Source organism: Phoenix dactylifera, chromosome 14, assembly GCF_051530095.1.
Source record: "Phoenix dactylifera cultivar Ajwa chromosome 14, Ajwa_hap1_PhDact_Kaust_v1.1, whole genome shotgun sequence".
NCBI lineage: Eukaryota > Viridiplantae > Streptophyta > Magnoliopsida > Arecales > Arecaceae > Phoenix > Phoenix dactylifera.
Genome location: NC_143203.1, coordinates 1,579,901 through 1,595,716, shown reverse-complemented (window position 1 = coordinate 1,595,716; position 15,816 = coordinate 1,579,901). Strand labels below are relative to the sequence as shown.

The 15,816-nt window shown below is 40.5% G+C and overlaps 1 pseudogene across 1 annotated transcript in view; it reads left to right on the top strand.

The window, feature by feature from the left end:
• LOC103698671 (E3 ubiquitin-protein ligase UPL6-like) overlaps positions 1–15,816 on the top strand; it is a 78,220-nt pseudogene that overhangs the window by 183 nt on the left and 62,221 nt on the right. Inside the window, exons 2-5 of the transcript XR_016398363.1 lie at positions 150–246; positions 415–561; positions 6,628–6,768; positions 7,035–7,222. The product of XR_016398363.1 is annotated as an E3 ubiquitin-protein ligase UPL6-like (transcript). The remainder of the gene's footprint in view (positions 1–149; positions 247–414; positions 562–6,627; positions 6,769–7,034; positions 7,223–15,816) is intronic.

Below are 15,816 nucleotides of genomic sequence, written 5' to 3'. Positions count from 1 at the left end.
GATCTTGATATTGCTCAAAAACTATTTGTTTGTATGATCTTTTGTATGAATGTGTTGTCATTTCCTTACATCAAAAAATTGGAAGGTTTGCCTGCTAAAAAAGCTTCAATATAGCATTGTAACTGGCACATTACTCTATGATCTATCAGGCATATGCTGATGATTGTCGATAATGAGGAGTTCTATGAGCAGGGGAAACCACTCTCACTGAAAGATACTAGATCTTTAATTGTAATTTTAAAGCAGGTAATTTGTTATTTAAAAACTTCATAATGAATGTTTCTAGAGTATGATGACTGGCTTAATGCAGTGACTAAACTGTAATTAGATTATGGTGCATGTATCTTGTTTTTTATAACTATGTCCATATATAAGTGAAATGCAATTCATTTTGAGGCATGATCTCTTTTGCAGGCCCTATGGCAGCTCCTCTGGACAATACCTATGCATGCCTCTTCATCACAAAAATTTTCAACCAGTCTGTCCTCCGGACATAAGAAGCTGTCTGTGGAAAGTATCAAAAACAGATCCAAGGATGTAATATCTGAACTTCTGAGCCAGGTACATAAAACTGCTGTGGACCTTTTTCCTTTTTTATTTTAATTTATATATTAATGTGTACTTGTAATTGTGGATGGAAGCACCGATGCTTAACAGCTGGTGCCAACTGTACTGTCCTACAGTGTTAGGGTATCATTGCTGCTATGCCCCTATATACCATTTTGCATCAGCACATGGTACAACATCTTAGTTCTACAGTGTTAGAACCAGGAAGTGTGTTGTGTTTGAAATGCTTAAGGGGGCATTTGGTGACCCAAATGAGATCACCGTGGTGTTATAAGATCACCGGTGATCCTCATCCTGGGGTAATATAATCTCTAGTGATTTAAGATGATCTCATTTGGTCTGCCATGTTCTTAGCAATTAAAGATCTTCGGGTATCCACAAGTAATCTATTTGGTATGTCATTGGAATCTAAGATCACTAGCCGTACAATACCAAAAATATCCATGACCATAGTTTGTCGTACTGGCCTGAACCGGGTGGTACGGGACGCACTGTACCGTACTGTACTGGTTTGGTACTGGTATCTGGTACGGATAATGTACTAACACTCGGTATACTGAAAAGACTATGTACTGTACTATGCCAACCAAGGTCCGCCGTACCGGTACCGGTCGGCGTACCGGTGGCCGGCCGGACCGGTACGGTACCGGTCCGGTACGTACCGGCCGGTACCGGTACGGTACGCGGTGGTTTCAAAAACCACAGCGCACGGTGCTGTGGTTCTAAAAAAAAAATCGTACCGGTGGGAACCGGCCGGTTCGCACCAGTACGAGGCCGGTACCGGCCGGTACGGGCTCCGAACCGGCCGGTACGGATAAAAAATCGGAAAATACCGGTTTTTTTGCCGTTCCGGTACCGGTCTAGGACCGGACCGTACCGGCCGGTACGGGCCGGTACGGCATTCTATGGTACCAACAAAGTGCTAGTGTGGTACAAGTTTGGGGTCCGGTACCAAGATGACAAACCTTGCCCATGACATAGGTCAGGTAGATCTCTTAGGTGTGTTTGGTTCATGTCCGGAATTGGAATCGAAATGGATTGGAATGGAAAGTGGAATGGTTATATTCCCCGACGCGTTTGGTTCGTAACCGGAGTCAGATCAAAGTCGTAATAAGATTTGAATGCTTGGTGAGAATCCGGATTGGATTTTGGGGGATTGGGGCATTCAAATAATTTCTCTTAGAATCGGAATGGAAATGGGACTCTCCCTAACTAAACAGCTGGAATGGGAGTCAGTCATTTCCATTCCCATTCTAGAATCTAACTTCCTCCAACCAAACATGCCCTTTATGTATTTTTAATTCTCATGAATTAAGAATGTGAGCAAATATGCTGATTCTTATGGCAGCCCTATCATTTTGTCATAGACTACTTCTAATGGCCCCTACCTCTAGAAAATTAGACTATGTTCTAGTTCTAGATATGATATATCTCTAGTATAATGAAGTGCAAATAACATCTCCATTGACCCCACAAGGTAAACTAAGCTCACCCCACATGGGGTGGGAATAGATAGATCAAAAATACTTTTCTTGACATGGTCGGCGGAATCGTCCCGAACCGTCCGGTTTGGGGCGTCCCGAGCCATACCTGCTGCGGACCGAAACGATTTCGGTAACCAAACCGAGACGCCATCGCCGGAGGGGGAGAAGAAGAAGGAAAAAGAGGAAAAGAGAGAAAGAGGGAGTTTAGGAGCCCGGAGGGTGCCCCTTTTATTTTTGCAGATTTTAAGTTGAAGTCGGCAAACCAATTGCCGACTTCACTTAATTTTTTTAAAAAATATTTTTTTAATTTCACGATATTTAAGTGAAGTTGACAAATGATTTGCCGACTTCACTTGAAAATAGCGAAATTTTTTAGCGTCCGGATCCCTATTTCGAACAAAACAAGGACTAACTACGATTTCCGCCTCCTGTCTGGGCAATGGCCTCCTCCGGCCTCCTTGTCCCTCCCTCTCCCCCTTCTCTCTCTCTGCCTTTTCCTCTCTCCGGTTTGCTCTCTTCTCTGCCTCCTCTACTGTGTTGGTATAGACCCGGCACAGCGCGGGCCCGTATCGACTCGTGTCACTAGGCAATCGGTACGGTGCTCGCATAGCAGACCGTGCTTCTTGACATCAAGTTTGGACATATTGAATTATAGTTAAATCTTTTTAGGGTCAACCATTTGCAGCATGTTCTTATTATTCTATTAAGGCCACCATGACCTGACCCAATAGCCAGTGAATTTATTTTCATGGTCTGGGTCCCTTTCAAGTACAAAATTTCTCAAGGATCTGGGCTGGCCTAGAATCTGCGTGTTGATTCTAATTAATGGATTTGCAGGCTATCCAGTTCCGTTTGATTCTGTTAATTGAGCAATTTGATCACATAGAAGTGGGTAGATTGGGCTTGGATGTAGCTTGGTCCCGAGTAAGCTTGCTTCAGATTTAAGATTCAGACACAATTCTTAGTACGACAGATCTAAGGATTTTAGATTTAGGTTCAAGCTTTTGACTTTCTATTTATGCGGCCATGTTACATTTTGGGCATGATTATTTGTAAATTTAATAATCACTTGGAAGTTGGCACTCAAGCTCCATTTGTGTGTGATTCATGATTTCGGGTGTGGGCCAGGTCTATTCTATGATTTATTTTCATGATTGTATTTTGACTGCTAGACTAACATAAGATTATACTTATGGACTGTCTCTTTGACAGTGTCAATTCAAAACTACAATTAGAGTTTGTAGGAAATAAAATACAGTAGTTGCTTGCCTATATCAAACATTTGCTGTTTCATCATGCTGATATTGCAGATCAGGGATATGAACTTTGCAATGATTGGCTCAAGTTTTGTCTCTCGAAAGCGATGGAGTCATCCCACTTATTTACATCCTGACAGTTATGTCCAGTGCAAGTTTAGAATTGCAAAATAAACCAGTATACCACTACAAATTTAAATATCCTACACAGAAAATAGCTAATTAAAAGAAAGGCTCAAATATGTAGAGGTGCACTGCGTAACTGTTTCCTTCTCTGTTTCACTGTAGTCCATGCGTAACCAAGTATAGCATTTAGGATAGCATGAAATTTTGTGATGAGAACATTGATTCTCTGTCCTATCAAAAAACTTCATCTGAAATTCATTTAGAGTGCAAGAGATTATGCTATAAAGAAAACAAAATTGATCCTAGTACTAAATTATTCTCTGCACCAGATATGAGCATATCTCACAAAAAAAAGGGGATGACGCTTCCATTTCCTCTCCTCTTCTTCGATATCTCCATGGCTAAAAGGGGATGACTTTGCTCTTCCTCGGTCTCTCCTCTTAACCACCGTAGAAAACAATGCTCAGAGGAGAGACTCTTCTATTCCTACTCTCCAGAGTCAAAAATGGGGGCAATCTCTCCTCATCCTCTTCCTCTAAGTTCCTTCTCTTCCGTGGAGAGGATGACACGAAAACCCTAACCAACCTTTCCTTTGTTTGCATAGAGTTATTTGAGAGGATGGAGTTCCTTCTCACGAAAGACGTGTGGCGATTATGAGGGGCATTTTGGTCATCGTCTTGCAGTTCAATATCGTTGCACTAGGGTGATCTTGGATAACTATCCTCAGGGATGGGTTTACCATCACCGGGTTATGTGATGATTTGAGAAATGGGGATAATCTGGAATCACTGCCACGTAGAATCACCGGGGTGCAACCAAACATAGTGATCTCGTTATCTTCACCTAGATCACCCTTGATCCTAGGGTATTCATGTCATACCAAACGCCCCCTAACAAAGTTCGTCGTTTCGGTACTGGACCCTGTACTGGTGCCACACCATCACAATGTTGGTACGGTACGATAAGAAATTTTTTTGGTGTACCGAGTGTCGATACACCATCCATACCGGATACCGATACTGAATTGGTACGGTACGGTATGCTCCGTACCGCTCGATTCGGGACGGTATGGCAAACCATACCCTTTAATATACTATTGTATAATGTCAACATGAGTATACCTTGACTGTAGCTGTATTTTTTTAAACATATATATATATATATATTGACATCAAAGCAAAGGTAATCATTTTTATACATACAAGGGATTGCGAGTGATCCTGGTGGGCCAGGCTTAACATCGTCCAAATCAAGGTTCTAAAGTTAGTATCGTGTTGGTATTGGCTTATGTCAGATTGTTACGTTACTAGTTCATCACATACCAACACACGGTATTAGGCTTTGTCTCGGTACCTTACTAGGATTCCAAAAGTCTCACTTTCTTTTAGTTTTTCCTTTTTTCTTAAGGCTTGTTTTGCTATTGGTGTGAAATTTTTTAGTGTTTTAGTTGCATTTTCAATGGATGGATGTGCAATACTTGAGTGTCGACATTGGTATTGAACTGATTGAGTTCACATGGATTAATAAACTAGCTGTATTGATAACTAAAAATGATAAATAAAGTATAGTATTGTAAAAAGAGAATGTACAATAATTTACTTTATAAATTTAATCTCAAGGAGGATGTCTATGTCCTCGTAGATGTTCGAGTTTTGTTCATAGTCCTTACTTGGTATCTTGTTACCAACCAAGAAATTTTCCCCATCCTTGGTGGTCATAAGATGCTTGATGGTAACCCGATGAAGCTTTCGATACTATGGTTATGTATGTGGTAGTCATAGGAGACTGACCCTCCCTGCTAGGAGGTAGCACCGTACTCTATCCCCTGTCTATACCTATATCGTAGGAGGGACAATGTGCACATTCGGATCCCCTCAAATGAGTAGAGGAATGCTTAACGATCATACATGGATGGAGCAGACAGTCCACTCTATCTGATCCAATAGAAGGTCCACCTCCTGCATAAGATGAGATGTGTCATGCATTGTAGCTATCCGATGCACATGCAGATCTATACAAAGGTCCATTCTCCCATTCGGCATAACAACTCTCATGTATTCTTATTCGGCTACTTATCTCCTTTCACCGCCTGCCTAATTTTTGCCATCAGCTTGGCTTCTAATATTCCAGGTACTATAATCCTCCTAAGCCTGAACATAGCTTATCTCAACCAGCTCTCCAATTTCTATATATCTACCCCCATAATTCTGATTGAGTGTGACATGAGTTGCAATATCCTTGGATCCTCTCCTTCTGTATGATATCTCCTTGTCATGTCTCGATTTTGTTCAGATTGTGAAGATCTGATCCCATGTGGTGTATGAACTCTGCCTAGCCGGTGGATGGACTGAACCGTGGAGAATAACTGCCACCATCTCCAGACCATCTATCCTGACCTCTAGACTCATCACGAGAATTGCCATTATTGTCATCGCTGATATTGTGAGATGATATAGGCAAGCTGGGATGCGATGGCTTCGATGTCTTATTCTCATCTTCCTAGTTGAAATGTCATCAGCTACCTCAATGGATCGATAACTGGTGCTTTCCCTTTGGACTTGCTGTACATACTGTCCTTGCTGCCCCTAGAGGGTTGTCTACTGCCCTGGGTTGCTGATAGTGTTTGAAGTGGGGCATCCTGGTTGGCTTGTCTACTTGTCCATACAAACCCCAGTTCGGCTGGTACAATGCATGTTGCAACTGGAATAGAAGTACCTTGACTATAACAAGCTAAATCACTTGACAAGCAAGAGGTTGCACAACTTGATTTTCGTGCACTATAATATAAGGTTGTGATAGAGGTAGAATCAAGTCAAGGAGAACAGATAAGAAGACCTCTTTGCTGATGATTTTGTTTGTAATGATGATGATCCTATGATTCGATGGGTTGTAGATCAGCAGGCTCGAGATGAGCCTGTGCTAGATGAGATAGGGGATCCTCCATGACTAGATATAACCATCGTGAGGAGGTGTGTGCGCATGAGATGGACAGATTCACAGAGAAGAATATTTCACTCACCATGAGTGAGACTAAAAAGGAGACCTGATAGGAGTTAGAGAACTCATTGGCAATCCGATTGGCAGATGTTTGGGTCATGCCACAGTGCACGGGCCTGTAGGGCTAGTCATGGTAGTAGGCAGTGCAAATCCAAGGGGAACCATCAGTTAAGGTAGCTAATGATATACCAGTTCAGGAAGATGACAGCGAGACACTAGAGCTACCATATCTTGGCTTGCTTAGTTCATCTCATGATACTAGCGTCGATGATAATGATATCTCTAGTGATGGGTCTGAAGTGGTGGTGGTTATTCTTGGGGGCTTAGTTTGTTCATCGGTGAGGCGGAGTTCACCCATGCCATATAGAATCGGCTTCACAGGGCTGGAACAAAGTCTGGATATGATAGGAAGATGCTGCTCACAAAAGGAGAGGTTTTTGTGTGCAGCATTATGAAGGTGATGTTCAGAATTAGAACTGTACTTTGTCATTGTAAACAATGAATACGGAGAACAAAGAGAAGAGGAGTTACTGCCTGGTGGGAAAGAAAAACGTGTTACTAATGATAATGTTATTCAGTTCATTCATCTTATTTCAAATCATAGATTGAATTATCAGGTAAGATCATCTATTGCAAGTTTCTTTTCTGCAGCTGTATCTCAAAGGCTTATATGTTTACTTTTTGTTTCTTTCGTGTGTGCAGCTTTGCCATCAAAGTTCACATTGTTTACGAGGGTTTGAACAGCTTATTCAGAAAGAATGGATTGGAATGTTCAATGAACATGAAATTCAGGTAAAGTCATTTGCGGACACCTATATAGCAGATCTATGAGTGACAGATGCTCGTCTATTCTTAACATCTCAAGGATTCAGATTATTGATCCGAAATTGATAGGATAAACTTATAGCTGGCTTGTCTGCGAGGACAACAACAAAACTTCTAGCTATAATACTGCTGTTATTTTGATTGGCCCATATTATGGCTCCATTTAGAGTTCAATTTATTAAATAGCATCTTTTGATAGTTCAACAGATCACACTGTTCCTCTAGTCCTTATTCATGTCACACTTTTAGAAATGAGAGTTGAGTCTTGCCCATATATTACATGTGATTTCCATCTGAACTATAATATGCTTTTTAGTGTCATTTCAGTAGAATTCCTGATAAAAATTATTCTAATAACCTCCTTTCACAGATTCTCAAAGAAATTATTTTCTAAGTCTAAGATCTGATGCTATTATGATGATAGTATTTTAAATTTGTAGGTGGTGGAAAGATGATAGTAATGATAATTTAGTTGTTCTCATTGGCTATTTGATATGCAGTGTATTCTCTTTCTCTATTAATTTGCTAGTTTTTTTTCCAATTTTGCCTTTCTTGGTTAGCTCCTGTGCTGGTCCCATAGAACTTACTAAATCAGTTTAGTCCATTAATTTGATTATTTATGTCTTAGATTTATCAGTTATAGAAACATAAGAAACCTATTTTTCTTTGAATGGTTTTTAAAGTGAAATTTCCTTTTGTTCTCTTTGTTTCTTAAACCTTTAATGTTTAGTTTTTCTGTTGTCAATGTCCTAATGAAGGGTTTATATAGTCTACAAATTCATATGCTTGTAGGATTAAGAAGCATGAGCAATTTAGCAACTATTTGGTAAATCTTATTCTCAGTGCAAGTAAATAAAATAACATATAGAAATTTAATCAAGAGATTAAGTGAATAAGTTTTAGTGGTCTGGAAATTGTTTTGTTATTTAGTAACTAATTTCTGTTATAATCTACAGTTTGAATAATCATGGAGACTTGCTCCTTAGTTGCATGAACACAAACTGCATAACCAATATAACAGGTCTCCCAAGCTGTCAACTGGTCTTTTGGCTTCATGGTTGGCTTGCCTCTTTTCCAAAGTTACATTGACCAGTTTATTGGCACTGACTCGTAGAGGAGTCCTGTTAAGTTCTAAGCTGGTTGCAAAACATTCTCAAAGATGGATGGTTTATATCATGACTCGTAGAGCTGTTCCTCTTGGGTTGGACAAAAATCCGTCGGTTAAGCTTGCTCTCTAGTTATTGTTAATTGGGGAACTCTTTATCCTTATGAGCCACTTCTTAAGAGTATCTGTCCACAATACAGGTTTGTTAGAGATCTCTGTAAATTCTAAGGAATCTAATGTATATTCTTGTCTGGCTTATATTTTTGTTTCTATTAATCAATAACTAAAATGTTTTGATCTTAAAGATTCGGCTGACCCATCTAACAATCCATTCTTAAAATCAACTGGTGCATGTCTATTTTTGCTAATTACTTTCAAGATTTCACAGTGCACCATATCATTAATACTTAAGTAAACGAATATCCAAAAAAAATTATATATTTATCATAATTAAATAAACAATTTGAGTTTTAGATGATTAACTAAATTGAGTGGAATCAACCATGCTGATTAACAGATATGTAGAGACAAACAAGGTTTTTATTTGCAGAGATGATTAAATCTTCAAATTAATGCATACAAATCAAAGCAACATAGCAAGCGGTCATGCTAGTAATAGAATCACAATAGTTTTTCTGGATTCTCACAACACCAGATCAAGTGATGGAAGAAAAGTATCCTCTTCTCTATTGTTTTGGATGATAAGAGTGCTGGTAAAGTACAATAATATTAAACCTAACTCATGTAAGATTGGCATAACCATGGTCTGCCGTACCGGTCGGTACGGGCCGGTACCGGCCGGTACATACTGGTACCGAATCCTACCGGTACGGTACATCTACATATTTCGGTACCGAACCGTACCGGCCCGTACCGACCGGTACCGATGCGTACCAGCCCGTACCGACCGGTACCGACCCATATCGACTCGGTATCGGCCCGTACCGAACCGGTCCGTACCGGCTCCAATTTTTTTTTGGCTTTTAGCCCCATCGATACAGTATCGGTTCGGCTCGGTTTGGTCCGGTACCATACCGGTACCGATGCCCATCGGTACGTCGGTACAGTCGGTACCGCATACCTTGGGCATAACTGTTGGACCATCTTGAGTACTCTTGACTTTATATAATCACCTTGAGACGGCCAAACAAATGAATCCCATTGAAAGCCACTATTGAACAACCAAGAAATGGCCTCTGGAGAAGATGCTCGGGACTGAGTTTCCAACTAAAATCTGCCATGAGATACAGTTACTTCCACTTGGACTTCAATCCTACTTTCATCTTTTTGGGTCATCCACTTGTAAGTTTTTGACAATTTTTAAGCAACAGCTGAACTTAATAGTGTAACAGCCATTCCTGTTATTATATCCGTTATATAACAGGAATAATGGCTGTTTACTTTTCCACTATTCAAGGTTTCGCCAGATTATTTCTTTAAGAAAAAAATTGAAATGTCCATAACAGCTCAAGAAAATATATTTTATAATACAAGTAGCCCCTTCCTAAAAAAAAAGAGAGAAGAAAAAACCCGATCTGAGGGAAAAAATGATTGTGGAATAGTCACTTGAGCAAATAACACTGTTGTTTTCCCATTGTTGTCCATAATTTTCTCATTATCACAGTGACTAGTTCTGTTATAACAGTAAGCATTTCAAAGGGTTTCCATCATCTGAACTTCGCTACTATTAGAACCTTACTTTTTGTTCAACTCATTATCTCAAAGAATTGCAAATTGAGGTTTATGCCAATGGTCACAGTGTTTGATTTAAAAACCACAGGTTCTTAGTTTGATTCATGGGTGGTACATCCCTGAGGATTTGAGCCTAATTATAGTGTCAGTAGGTCACCCTCCCTCTCTCTATCAGAAAAAGAAAAATCTCATGGAATACACCATTTATTTTACAATATGCTAAAATTGATATACTATCTTGCCCCACTTGAAATGCCATGATTTCTTTGTTGATTCAGGTGCTACATGGTAGCCATAGTTAGGATATGGACAAATTCACTTTTAAAGGCACAAGTTTTATTCTTACTTGCTTACCGATTTTAAAGAAGCTTAAATTATGTAGACTGAAAAACTTTAAGAGAGAATAAAGGGTCAAAGATTCATGTAGATGAAACAGTAAAGTTTTCAGCAAAATGTGGGACAAGTTTGAAAATATCATTCATTTGCAAAAATCATCAAACTAGAAAGGGATTCTTCCAGTGAGTCGTGATAAATTCAAGGACAGAACTGCGTATGAAACTTGGGGATAATCTGAGAGTTTGGTGGAAAGCCAGAAATGTTTATCACTTTGCAAGGGCATGACAAAGTTACTTAATGTGAAAAATCTGATGGCCCTGTTTTGCTTTGTTGTCTTCTCTTTGTCTGATAAGAAAATCAATTTTCCCAATTAAAAAGCAAGAAAAAGAGGTATGTTAAAAAGTTCACATGTAATATTTTGGGCGGGAAATTACTTTTCCATCCCTCTAAAGACCCTACTGTAACAGGAGGTCCCTGTTGACCCAAAAAAACTTCTGGTCCACCGCTTCATGGATCTTTAATTTCCGGTCCCTAAGTTACTGTTTCCTTTAAAATATAGTACCCAAAGTGCCCCCAGGTTACTTAAGTACCCCCATGTTACTGGAAGCGGAAAAAAAATATCTCGCGTTCTGTTTTCTAACCGGAAGACACTCTGTTTTTCTCTACCGAAGATGCTCCCAAGTAAAAATCCCACTTGCAGCCCTTAAGCGTAGATGCCCCTGGTGATCCCACGGAAGATATTTACCGAAGATGGCTTTGGAGGAATATTTTGAAACGGAAAAAAAGGTGAAAAAATAGCCCGCAACAGGGTACGCGTTTTGTCTCCGTTCTTCTCTATTTTGTCTTTGCCAATGGAGATTGTTTGGTCTGGGAAGAGACAGGCATCCATTAGGATGGATGCTAGATGGATAGGGAGAGAGCATGTCGAGCCTTTGTGTTGACCTAAAAACGTTGAGACTCTCTCTTACTCTTTACCTGTTCCCTGTTTGACAGAACGGTGATAGTCCCTCTTTCTCTGTGTAGTGAGACTCTGCTCCACTATATTCCTAAGTCTGTTTGCAATTCGGAATTATCTGTTCATTGCCTCCTTTTTTCATTGTCATGGCTTCGGAAGACACTGCTAGCTCTGTTTTTATGGCCATTTGTTGTTATGGTAGCGAAGCTGTGATTATTTCCATCTCAAAGGACACAATTCTTGATCAAATTTTTAAGGAAATAGTTGAAAGGTGGAAACATTTATTTTCTACAATGATAGAAGTTAAGTTTTATATTCCAAACAAGTCTAGAATGCTTGTTACGCTCATGAGCGATAAGGATGTTCGTAACATGCATCAAATACACGTCAACTTAAATGCCAAGGTGGTCGAGATGGTTGTTACTCATTCTCCAACCTTGATCGAAGGTGCTGCTGTGGTAATTGAGAGGTATTCCGTTTTTAAAATTTTAGTTTGTACAACGGACTTTAGTAAGTTTGCTAAAATAATGTTTATCCTATTGTATGGACAGTGGCTCATCCCATTGTGCTGAAATTAGTTTGAGAGGGAAAATTTTTTCGAAGGGTAGCTCAAGTAATTTTGGTCAAGTTGTTGAAGAAACAAGAGCCGCAATTGAAGAGGAAGCAAGTCAAAAAAATTCGTTGGATGATTGGAAAAATAGTATAGAGGGTGTTGGTCAAGAGTTCATGAATGTGGAAACTCTACGTGACACCATTCGCAACTGTTGCATTGCAAATTGCAGGAATTTTGTCTTCGTGAAGAACGATCGTGATCGAGTTACTGTAGAATGTGTTTATGAAGGTTGCGAATGGCGTATCCATGCTTCTCGCCTTGGGAATGGTGAAAAGTTTGCAATTAAAAAAATGCACTGTAACCACACATGTGGAGGACGGTTGCAAGTGCGGTCTTATCCAAAGGCTTCAAAACGTTGGGTTTCGAAAATTATTAAAGATCAACTTCAAGATATGCCGTTATATAAGCCAATTGATATTGTAAAAGATATTCGTCGACAATATGGTGTTGAATTGCCGTATCATCAAGCTTGGCGTGGTAAGGAGGTGGCTATGATGGATCTTTATGGTAATAGCCGGCTATCTTATGAACGGATTCGCTGGTATTGCGATGCCATTCTTCAGACCAACCCCGACAGCATTGCAAAGTATGAAACAATTGAAGGTCGATTCAGACGTCTATTCATTTGTTTTCATGCTTCACTAATGGGTTTCATAAAAGGATGTCGTCCTCTGATTTTTATGGATGGCACATTTATAAAGCATAAGGATGGAGGTGTACTGCTTGGAGCCACTTCCAAAGTGGAAATGATGATTTGTTTCCTATAGCTTATAGTGTTGTAGATACAGAAAGTGATGAAAATTGGGAATGGTTTTGCCGGTTTCTGAAATAAGCTATTCATAGTTGTAGTGAGTATCGTGGTCAACAGTTCACATTTATGACGGATAGACATCAGAGCATTATTAAATCCGTGCCAAAGTACTTTCCTGATTCTTACCACTCATATTGTATACGTCATGTGAAAGAAAACTTCAAGAATCAGGTTTGCATCGTCATATTATGAATAATTTAAACTACAAAGTATTTAAGTAATATAGCATGTGGTATATCTGATTTTAATTATCAATGCAGGTCCTTGTCCATTATCGTGCAGTTGAGAGAAAGAGGCTCATTGATTTACTAAATGCTGCTGCCTATACACTAAGGCTTAGTGTATTCCGAAAGCTAATTGCAAAGCTTACATCAGAAGCCCCTGGTGCTACCATCTTTCTCCTACATGCAAAGCCGGAGCATTGGGCGAATGCTGTATTTCCAGGTCCACGCTGGGGTATCATGACATCGAATGTGGCAGAGTCTTTTAATAGTTGGGTCATGGAGGCTCGTCATCTCCCTGTGCCTCAGATGGTTGACCATATAAGGATCCAAATAATGCAGATGATGCATGAACGGCGTAATCGAGGATATAACATTCAATCTGTCCGGATGCTGAGAATGTGTTGCATAAAAATGCTGAAGATGGTCGGAAATTAGCTGTATTTACGTCCAATATAATGATATATGACGTAAAGGATACGAACTACTCATGCAAAGTTGACCTGCAGATGTGTAGCTGCTCTTGTGGCGAGTGGCGAATCTTCCGCATGCCATGTAAGCATGCTTGTGCATGCATCGAGAAGGCCGGCAGATCACTATACCAATTCACTGACAATTGCTTCCAAGCTGAATTGTATAGAGCAACATATGCCGAAGCAATTAGTCCAATTCCTGATATGGAGAAGCCCCAAAGTGCCTCTGAAGAGATTCACATTCTACCCCCTATCAGAAAGACACGTCCTGGCAGGCCTAAAAAGAAGACAGGCCTAAAAAGAAGAGAAGACCTTCACAAGTAGAGTCGGTACGTGAAATGAGATGTGGACGATGCGGGAAGGTTGGGCACAATAGGAGTTGTAATGAGGTCATCAACTAAAGAATATGGAGATTATGAAGAATGTATCGAGATACCTGCAATGTATTTTCATGTTAGTCACAGCATATTAAGTGGGAAATCTTGTATTGATGTTAATGAAGTGCAAACTGAATTGTATATGTTGATTTTTTGTTAGATTTTGATTTTTGTACTTCAAACCAGAATGCAGTTAAAAAATTGTTACAAACACGTAATGATACACAGTTAATCAACAGTTGGCACAGCATTCCACATCAGCTCTGACAATTATAATAGTTGAATTTGGCGTGGACAAATATATATTGACACCTAAAATCCCGTTTCGTGGCTTTCCTTTGACTTTGCCTAACTGTGGAATTATCTGAGACTCTTAACGAGTCGACTCCGAAACTATTGGAGTCGACTCGAGCTGTCTAGATGTCGACTTGGTAGGAAAAGAGGTCGACACTTAGGCTTGGCTGAGCTAAGGGCTTCTCTCTGTCTTTGTTCTGTCCCACTTAATGGGGCGACTCGCCTTTCACCGGGGTCGACTCGAACTGCCCAGAGGTCGACACTTAGCCTTCGCAGATTTCCGCAGCTCTCTGTCTTTGCTCTGCGCCACGTAAGGGGTCGACTCGCCTTTCACTGGGGTCGACTTGCCTTTCACTGGGGTCGACTCGCACTGTACAGAGGTCGACTCAAAACTCGGTGAGGTCGACACTTAGGCTTCGCTTATTTCGGCTGCTCTCTTTCTTTGCTCTGTGCCACCTAAGAAGTCGACTCGCCTTTCACCGGAGTCGACTCCCACTGCACGGAGGTCGACTCAAAACACCGTGAGCATGACACTTAGGCTTCGCAGATTTCGGCTGCCCTCTGTCTTTGCTCTTTGCCACTTTAGGGGTCGACTCGCCTTGAAATGGGGTCGACTCAAAATGTGACAGTTCGACCCAACTCATAATGGGAGCACAGTTAACTTGTCTGGGAACACAGTTAACTTGTCTGTGAACACAGTTAAGTAGGTGTCGGGGAACACAGTTAACTTGTTGGGTAACACAGTTAAGTTGTTTGGGAACACAGTTAAGTAGGTGTCTGGGAATACAGTTAACCTATCGGAGAACACAGTTAACCTATCGGAGAACACAGTTAAGTTGTCTGGGAACACAGTTAACTTGTCTGGGAACACAATTATGGAGTTTCTGGGAACACAATTAACTTATCTGGGAACACAGTTACCTTGTCTGGGAACACAGTTATGGAGTTTCTGGGAACACAGTTAACTTGTCTGGGAACACAGTTATGGAGTTTCTGGAAACACAGTTATCTTGTCTGGGAACACAGTTATGGAGTTTCTGGGAACACAGTTAATTTGTCTAGGAACATAGTTATGGAGTTTCTGGGAACACAGTTAACTTGTCTGGAAACACAGTTAACTTGTCTGGGAACACAGTTATGGAGTTTCTGCGAACACAGTTAACTTGTCTGGGAACACAGTTACCTTGTCTGGAAACACAGTTATGGAGTTTCTGGGAACACAGTTAATTTGTCTGGGAACACAGTTATGGAGTTTCTGGGAACACAGTTAAATTGTCTAAGAACACAGTTAAATTGTCTAGGAACACAGTTAAATTGTCTGGGAACACAGTTAACTTGCTGTCTGGTAACACAGTTAACTTGTCCGAAACACACTTAACTTGTCTGGGAAGGCTGTCCCGAAACCAGAGAAACCAAAGGGTCGACCCCAGTAAGTCGAGTCGACCTCGGCACCGATTGAGTTGACCCCAATGATATATGGAGTCGACCCCATAACTCTCTCAGAGTATTTCAGAGAGCACCTGCGTACCCATCAAGAGGGAGTCGACCTCCCATCAAGAGGGAGTCGACCTCCCATCAAGAGGGAGTCGACTCCATTTCCTAGGAGTCGACTCGGGGAGTTATTCGAGTCGACCCGTAACTCGAATAACGAAATAAAACCCCGAGTCAATTGACTCCCTCTTCC